The sequence below is a fragment of the Pogoniulus pusillus genome, chromosome Z (assembly GCF_015220805.1).
Source record: "Pogoniulus pusillus isolate bPogPus1 chromosome Z, bPogPus1.pri, whole genome shotgun sequence".
NCBI lineage: Eukaryota > Metazoa > Chordata > Aves > Piciformes > Lybiidae > Pogoniulus > Pogoniulus pusillus.
Genome location: NC_087309.1, coordinates 105,496,531 through 105,504,529, shown reverse-complemented (window position 1 = coordinate 105,504,529; position 7,999 = coordinate 105,496,531).

The following is a 7,999-nucleotide window of genomic DNA, read 5'->3' as shown; positions in this document are numbered from 1 at the left end:
GAGATATGGAGGATACTAATCCAGAGACTGGACAGGAACCAGTATCCCTCCACAATGTTCATCCCTTATCAAGAAGCAACTCCTACCCAGAGCAGATGAGGCATCCCATCCCTGTGGCAGAGAGTCTGTCACACTTCCTCCTGTTGTTGCTGCAAGGCTCAGATTCTGATGGCTCAGAACTGTGTCTGCTTCACTGGACACAGTTCTGAGTCCTTCTGCTGTTGTTAGGACACTAACCTGCTCTGTAGCTGAAGAGGACTTACAGGTTTGGCAGGAGTGGCCTTTCTGGTGAAAGAAATTACCAGCTCCCAGGATTATCCATCAAGGCAGTCTCCATGCCTCAGCTTGATAAGCACATATTCTACCTGCCCTTCTTCTGTGGAAACAGGCATGTCTGGGCTCTTTCTTGGCTGGGTAAGCTCACTCCTGATGTGTATGAGACTATGCAGCCTGTTGACATTCTCTTGCTCCTTCTTGGTAACAGAGACTGTCCAACAACACACACTCTATAAGCAAGGGCACTATCACCCTCGTGGTCTCTGTGAGGCTCCAGCTGTCTGCATTGTCTTCAGCCCCACACATGGACACTTGCATCTTCTTAGGGGAGTTTTATATACACATTAGAATCAGCAGCTCCAGTGGGTGTTCAGAGATGACCTGTGCTGCGTCACCTCCATCACTGAGCATACATGCATGGTTCCCAGTAGAGTTATAGTCTCCATCAGCCTGATCTCAGTGCCAGGCAAGGTCATGGAACAGGTCATCTTGCATGCCATTACAAAGCACCTAGAGTATGGCCAAGGGGTCAGGCCCAGCCAGCAGGGGTTTAGGAAGGGCAGGTCCTGCCTCACCAACCTGATCTCCTTTTATGATCAGGTTACCCGCCTGGTGAATGTGGGGAAGGCTGTGGATGTAGTCTACCTGGACCAAAGCCTTTGACACTGTCTGCCAGGAGAAGCTCCTAGCCAAGCTGGCAGCTCATGGTTTGGGCAAATTCACTCTGTGCTGGATCAAGAACTGGCTGGATGGCACAGCCCAGAGAGTGGTGGTGAATGGTGCCACATCCAGTTGGCAGCTGTCACTAGTGGTGTTCCCTGAGGATCAGTGCTGGGCCCAGTCCTGATCAATATCTTTATTGATGATCTGGACGAGGGGTTTGAGTCCAGCATCAGTAAGTTTGCAGATGACACCAAACTAGGAGCAGGTGTGAATCTGTTGGAAGGTAGGAGAGCCCTGCAGAGGGACCTGGACAGGCTGGATGGGTAGGCAGAGGCCAATGGGATGAGATTTAACAAGGCCAAGTGCAGGATTCTGCACTTTGGCCACAACAACCCCAAGCAGCACTACAGGCTGGGGACTGAGTGGCTGGAAAGGAGCCAAGAGGAGAGGGACCTGGGGATACTGGTAGATAGTAGCTGAAGATGAGCCAGCAGTGTGCCCAGGTGGCCAGGAGAGCCAGTGGCATCATGGCCTGTATCAGGAACAGTGTGGCCAGTAGGACAAGGGAGGTTATTCTTCTCCTGGACTCAGCACTGGTCAGGCCACACCTTGAGTGCTGTGTCCAGTTCTGGGCCCCTCAATTCAAGAGAGATGTTGAGGTGCTGGAAGGTGTCCAGAGAAGGGCGACAAAGCTGGTGAGGGGCCTGGAACACAAACCCTCTGAGGAGAGGCTGAGGGAGCTGGGGTGTTTAGCTTGGAAAAGAGGAGGCTCTGGGGGGACCTCATTGCTGTCTACAACTAGCTGAAGGGAGGCTGTAGCCAGGTGGGGGTTGGTCTCTTCTGCCAGGCAAGCAGCAGCAACAGAACAAGGGGACACAGTCTCAAGGTGTGCCGGGGGAAGTATAGGCTGGATGTTAGGAGGAAGTTCTTCACAGAGAGAGTGATTGACATTGGAATGGGCTGCCCAGAGAGGTGGTGGAGATGCCATTCTTGGAGGTGTTCAAGAAAAGCCTGGCTGAGGCACTTAGTGCCATGGTCTAGTTGACTGGCAAGGGCTGGGTGCTCAGTTGGACTGGATGATCTTGGAGGTCTCTTCCAACCTGGTTGATTCTATGATTCTGTGAAACAGTTGTGCAAAGCACTGAACCTCTGGGCTCCCTCTGGTAGCTGTGCTTGTTGAAGGGCTGAAAGTGTATCACACTTGCAGTGCAAAGGAGAGGAATAACTAGAAGCTACCAGCTTTAATTTAAATATTGACAATATTTTCTCTCTCTCATTTCCCCTGTCCTCTATACTCATCGTCACCTACTTTTTCTTTCATTCAGGTTTCCTCCTTCCCACAGCAGCAATTCAAGGAGGTTGTTGGCATTCAGTTTGGTGATACAGCATCACTGAATCCTGGCATAAAGGCTGTTGATAGCCATTAGTTCCTTTTTACTTCTTCATCTCAGTCCCCTTCAATACCAAAATGTTTCTATAGGTTTTTGGGGGGAGTTTCTTACAGTGTTCTGTTTGCCACATGTCCAATTCTGTTGACTCCACTTCTTAGCTCAAAATTGCATTTGCTTATGTTTTGTAGCACAAACTTGCTGGCAGCTCTTAATGTTGCTTTAAGTCCCTGTTCATTAACTGGTAAATCAATTACTTCTAGGCTGATTTGAATACGATCTCTAATACCACCAATCAGTGGAGCTCTCTTTTTATTTAACTTGAATTCCTTGTTGACAGTTGTGAGCACCACCTGCAACAACTGTGCAGTCAATGATTGTGTGCAAGTTGTTTTGTTGCTATTCCTCTCACCTGCAATGAGGATTTTGTCACCTGAACGCAGTCTGCCTTGGAGCTTGAACCTTTTTTAATCTCCAGAGAGACGCACTTGTCTCTAATGTTAAAAAAACCTCATGCCATGTTTTACACATTTACAGGTTTAAGTGCTCATGTCTCAATGCCAGCAGTGTGCCAAGGTGGCCAAGAGAGCCAATGACATCCTGGCCTGTATCAGGAACAATGTGGCCAGTAGGACAAGGGAGGTTATTCTTCCCCTGCACTCAACACCGGTCAGGCCACACCTTGAGTCCTGTGTCCAGTTCTGGGCCCCTCACTTCAAAAGAGATATTGAGGTGCTGGAACATGTCCAGAGAAGGGCAACAAAGCTGGTGAGGGGCCTGGAACAAAAACCCTATGAGGAGCGGCTGAGGGAGCTGGGGTTGTTTAGCCCGGAGAAGAGGAGGCTCAGGAGTGACCTCATTGCTATCCACAACTACCTGAAGGGAGGTTGTAGCCAGGTGGGGGTTGGTCTCTTCTGCCAGGCAACCAGCAACACAACAAGGGGACACAGTCTCAAGTTGTGCCAGGGGAGGTATAGGCTGGATGTTAGGAGGAAGTTGTTGGCAGAGAGAGTGATTGGCATTGGAATGGGCTGCCCAGGCAGGTGGTGTAGGCACCGTCCCTGGAGGTGTTCAAGAAAAGACTGGATGAGGCACTTAGTGCCATGGTCTAGTTGACTGGATAGGGCTGGGTGCTAGGTTGGACTGGATGATCTTGGAGGTCTCTTCCAACCTGGTTGATTCTTTGGTTCTATGATTCTATGAATTTAAGTCTGGAAACACAGTGATCGCTGCAACCAAAACTGGTTGCCTCCAGGAAATGTAATGGCTATGAGGTCACAGTTCATCTTACTGAGACAAAAGCCGGTTTACTGAGCTAACAAAAGCTGCAGGCTGAATCTGTATGTGCAACATCAGGAACGCTCATCCTTCTCAACTTTCCACCATCAATACTAGAATCCCTGCTTATGCAAGCAACATATGTCAACAGTTTACCGAGTGTGGAGTAAGTAAGTATTTACAAACTATGGACTTCTAGTCGCCTAGTACCACAGAATTACAGAATGGTGGGGGTTGGAAGTGACCTCCAGAGGTCATCTAGTCTGACTCCCATGCTAGAGTAGGATCACCTAGAGTAAATCAGACAGGAACATTTCCAGGTGAGTTTTGAATGCTTTTGGAGAAGGAAATTGCCAACCTTTCTGGGCAGCCTGGTCCAGCGCTCTGCCACACTCAAAGTGAAGAACTCTTAACTTGTGTTTACATGGAACTCTGTGCTCCACACTGTCATTTTTCAGGCTCAGCCAGTAGCCAAGCCCCATGCTGCTTCCCACATAACTGTCCCACACCTCTGTGGCATGGGAAGGAGAATCAGCACAAAAAGGTGAACTCCCATGGGCTAACATGAGGAGATTTTGACAGAAAAGCAAAAAGAGATAAAACCAAGCAGGAATAACAATACTACTAATGACATGTTATATAAAGTTATATACAAAACACAGCACTGAATTCCATGGCCTGGCCTTTGTTCGCCTGTTCCTGTCCCACCACTGCCACACCACAGTCACCTGCTCAAAACACTCATGTTTGCCCCATCCAGCCTTTCCCTTAGATAGCAGGTATGACATCAGCATGGTATCCAGTAGCCATTGGCTAGTTTAGCTGCCTGTCTTGGCTGTGGCCCCTCACAGCTTTTTTGTGACAGTGAAAAAAAACAACCACCTAACCAAAAATGTAACCCTGTCCTGGCCAAACCCAGGACACAATAATATCTTATTCTCAGCCTTTGTTTCTTCTTCACGTTTTTGTTCTGCAAGACTTTCTGCACGTGTCTTTCTAACCTCCCTTTTGAAAACCAGGTTTCTCTTTCTGCAGTAAGCTTTGAGCTTGCTGCTCTAAGATCATCAAGCCCAACCACTAACTCTACCAGCCCTAGTGTCCCTCAGCACCACGTCTCTGTGTCTTTTAAACACTCCTAGAGAATGGGTTTCAGTCACCTCCCTGGGCAGCCCCTTTAGTGTTTGAGAAACTCTTTCAGCCAAGAATTCTCTTTTGATGTCCAACCTAAATCTCCTCTGTTACAACTTGAGAGCATTTCCTCTCATTTTATCACTCACTAGGGAGAAGAGACCAACACTGACATCACTATAAACTCCTTTCAGATAGCTGTAGAAAGCCAGGTGGAGTCTCCTCAGCCCCCTTTTCTCCAGACTAAACTATCCCTGTTCCCTCAGCCAGTTCTTAGAAGACCTGTGTTCTGGACCCTTCACCAGCTTCACTGTCCTTCTTTGGACCCACTCCAGCATGTCCACGTTCTTTTAGTAAGGGGTCTAAAAGAGAACTCACTATTCAAAGTGTGGCCTCACCAGTGCTGACAAAAGGGGAACAATCACTTCCTAAGCAGCGAGAGATGCTCCAGTCCCCTTTTCATCTATTCTAAAGCAAAGAAACCTTCAGAGCTTAGACAAAAATATTGTAATGGGAAGCATGCATTTGAAACTATTGTAATTTTTGAAAAGGTTGACATTCAGTGTCTTAATCAGTGATGTACATGAAGAAACAGAGTGCTATCTGGAGTTTTGTTGGTGATAAAAACCTGGAAAGAGTGGCCAACACACCAGGAGGCTGTGCTGTCATTCAGCAAAACATGGACAGGCTGGAGAGCTGGGCAGAGGGGAACCTCATGAAGTTCAGCAAGAGCAAATGTAGAATCCTGCACATGGGGAAGAATAACCCCTTGCACTAGTAGAGGTGAAGGGCTGACCCACTGGGAAGCAGCTCTGCAGAGAAGGACCTGGGAGTGCTGGTGGATTACAAGTTCACCAGGAGCCAGTAATGTGCTCTCATGGTCAAGAAGGCCAATAGTATTCTGGGATGAAGTAAGAAGAGTGTGTCCAGCAGTGTGAGGGATGTTGAAGTCTTTCACTACTTTGGCCCCAGTGAGGCCAAACCTGGAGTATTGTTTCCAGTTCTGGGATATCCAGTTCCTGAGTGACGAGTAACTTAGTGGATAGAGTCCAGCAGAGGGTCACAAAGATGATCCAGGGACTGAAGCCTCTCTCTTAGAAGAAGTACCTGAGAGACCTGGGTCTCTTTATCTTGGAGAAAACTGAGAGGGGATCTTATAAACACATATAAATATCTGAAGACCAAGAGTGTGGGCTCTTTTCAGTGGTGCCCAGTGACAGGACAAGAGGCAATGTGTACCAACTAGAACACAGGAAGTTTCACCTAAGAAAAGCTTCCTTTCTTTGAGGATGACAGAGCACTGAAGAAGGCTACCCAGAGAGGTTGTGGAGTTTCCTTCTCTAGAGACAGTCAAAACCCACCTAGGTGTGATCCTGTGCAGCCTGATCTAAGGCAAACCTTCATTAGCAATGAGCCTGGACTAGGTGACCTTGAAAGTTTTCTTCCAGTCACTGCCATTCTGTGATTCTGTAGATTACAGTCAAGCAAAAATAACAGCTGAGAGATGAAAGCTGTGGGTCTGGCCTTGAGCTCTGTGGTAATGGGTTGGACTTGATGATCTGTGAGGTCTCTTCCAACCCTGATGATACTGTGATACTGTGACATCTTATGCTTGTAGATCCGGTCACAGGATCCATGTTGCAATAAGACTTGCTATGTCAAATGGACCTCTTTCCCTGAGCAACCCACAGCAAGGGTAACTCTGGGGAATGGTATGGGGAAGGAGCTGCTCAGCCCCTCTACATCTATGGGCCCTTTGCAACTCCACTGGTAAGACTAAAGAATCATCCATATCACATGAAAAGTCCTCTTTACTCCAGCGTAATATGGGGGGTGTTTGCAGATGTGCAGGCTCATCTTATCCTCTTGTTGCCTTAAGACAGCTCTTAGCATGACGGTGATGTCACAGCACCCTGCCTTTGAAGGTGTACTCCTTGTGACTAAGGAGAGCAGCTATAGAGAGGCATACAGCCATATGTTCTGCTAGGTACTAAAGCAGGCAGGAGGTATTTCTTCCTCTCATATTTTAGTGCCATGGCATTTTTCCTCAGAGAGCTCAATAAGGCTCCCTTTCACTGTGGCAGCAATTTACTTTAAAAACATATTCTACAGTTTGACTTGTTCTGCCTATGCACAGGTGCAAAAGTGCACAGAGCAGGTCCAGCACCTCTAACAACTACACAGCATCCACTCAGAATGTAACCACTGGAGCCCGTAACACCAGGGGGAAGAAAATCTTGTCCTGCTCTTGACATGTCAGGTCGAGGTAGTTTGGGTTGTTCAGCTTAGAGAAGAGAAAGGACCAGGGCGATTTTTTAGCAGCCTTGCCTTACTTGAAGTGGGCTACAGGAGAGCTGGAGACGTACTTTTTACAAAGGCATGCAGCGATGTAACAAGGATTAATGGCTTCAAACTAAAAGAAGCTAGCATCAGACATTAGGAAGAAATTTTTCACCATAAGGGTGAAAGTTGTCTGGAGAAGTCATGGAGGGTCTAAACCTGCTGGTGTTCCAAACCAGACTGGTGGGGCCTTAACCAGCCTGGTCTAGTAGGAGATACCCCTTCCCACGGCCTATGCCTCCCCTATGGCAGGGAGGTTGGAACTAGATCATCTTTAAGGTTCTTTCCAATTCAACCCATTCTATTATTGTATGAATCTATGACTTAAGTCTGGAAAACAATTTCTCTCGCAATGAACAGACACAAGACAGCAACACAAGATTTCTTTTTCTCCATCCTTTCTATTTGTATCTACTTATTTTCATCTCTGCCCCTTGACAGAGCGTATTTCCTTTTTCCTGACACCTTCTCTTTCCATTTTCCCAGCACCTTTCCCTTTCAATTTCCCTTTTAAGGTTCTCCATTTCCTTTTCCCTCCCCCTTTCATTTTTTCTACCCTTATTCCTTTCCCTTTAAACTTTTCTATTTCCCCTTTCTCTTTTTGTTTCACTTTTGTTTCTCCTCTTCATTCCTCCTCCTCTTTCCTCCCCCCCCCTTTTTCCTTTCTCTTTTTTCCATCCCCTTTCTTCTTCTTCTTCCCCTCTTTCCCTTTTCCCTCTTCCCCTTTGCCCTTCTTCTCCTTTCCCTTAAGCCTTTTCCATTATATTTTCCCTTTCCGTTTTCATTTCCCTTTTCTCTCTCCATTCCTCCTCCTCTTTCCCATTTCCCCTTTCCCGTTTTCCTTTCTCCTTTCCCATTCCCTTCCTCCTCGCTCTTCCCTTTCCCCCTTTTCGCGCTTCCCGCGCTCCCTTCCCTTTCCCCGGGCC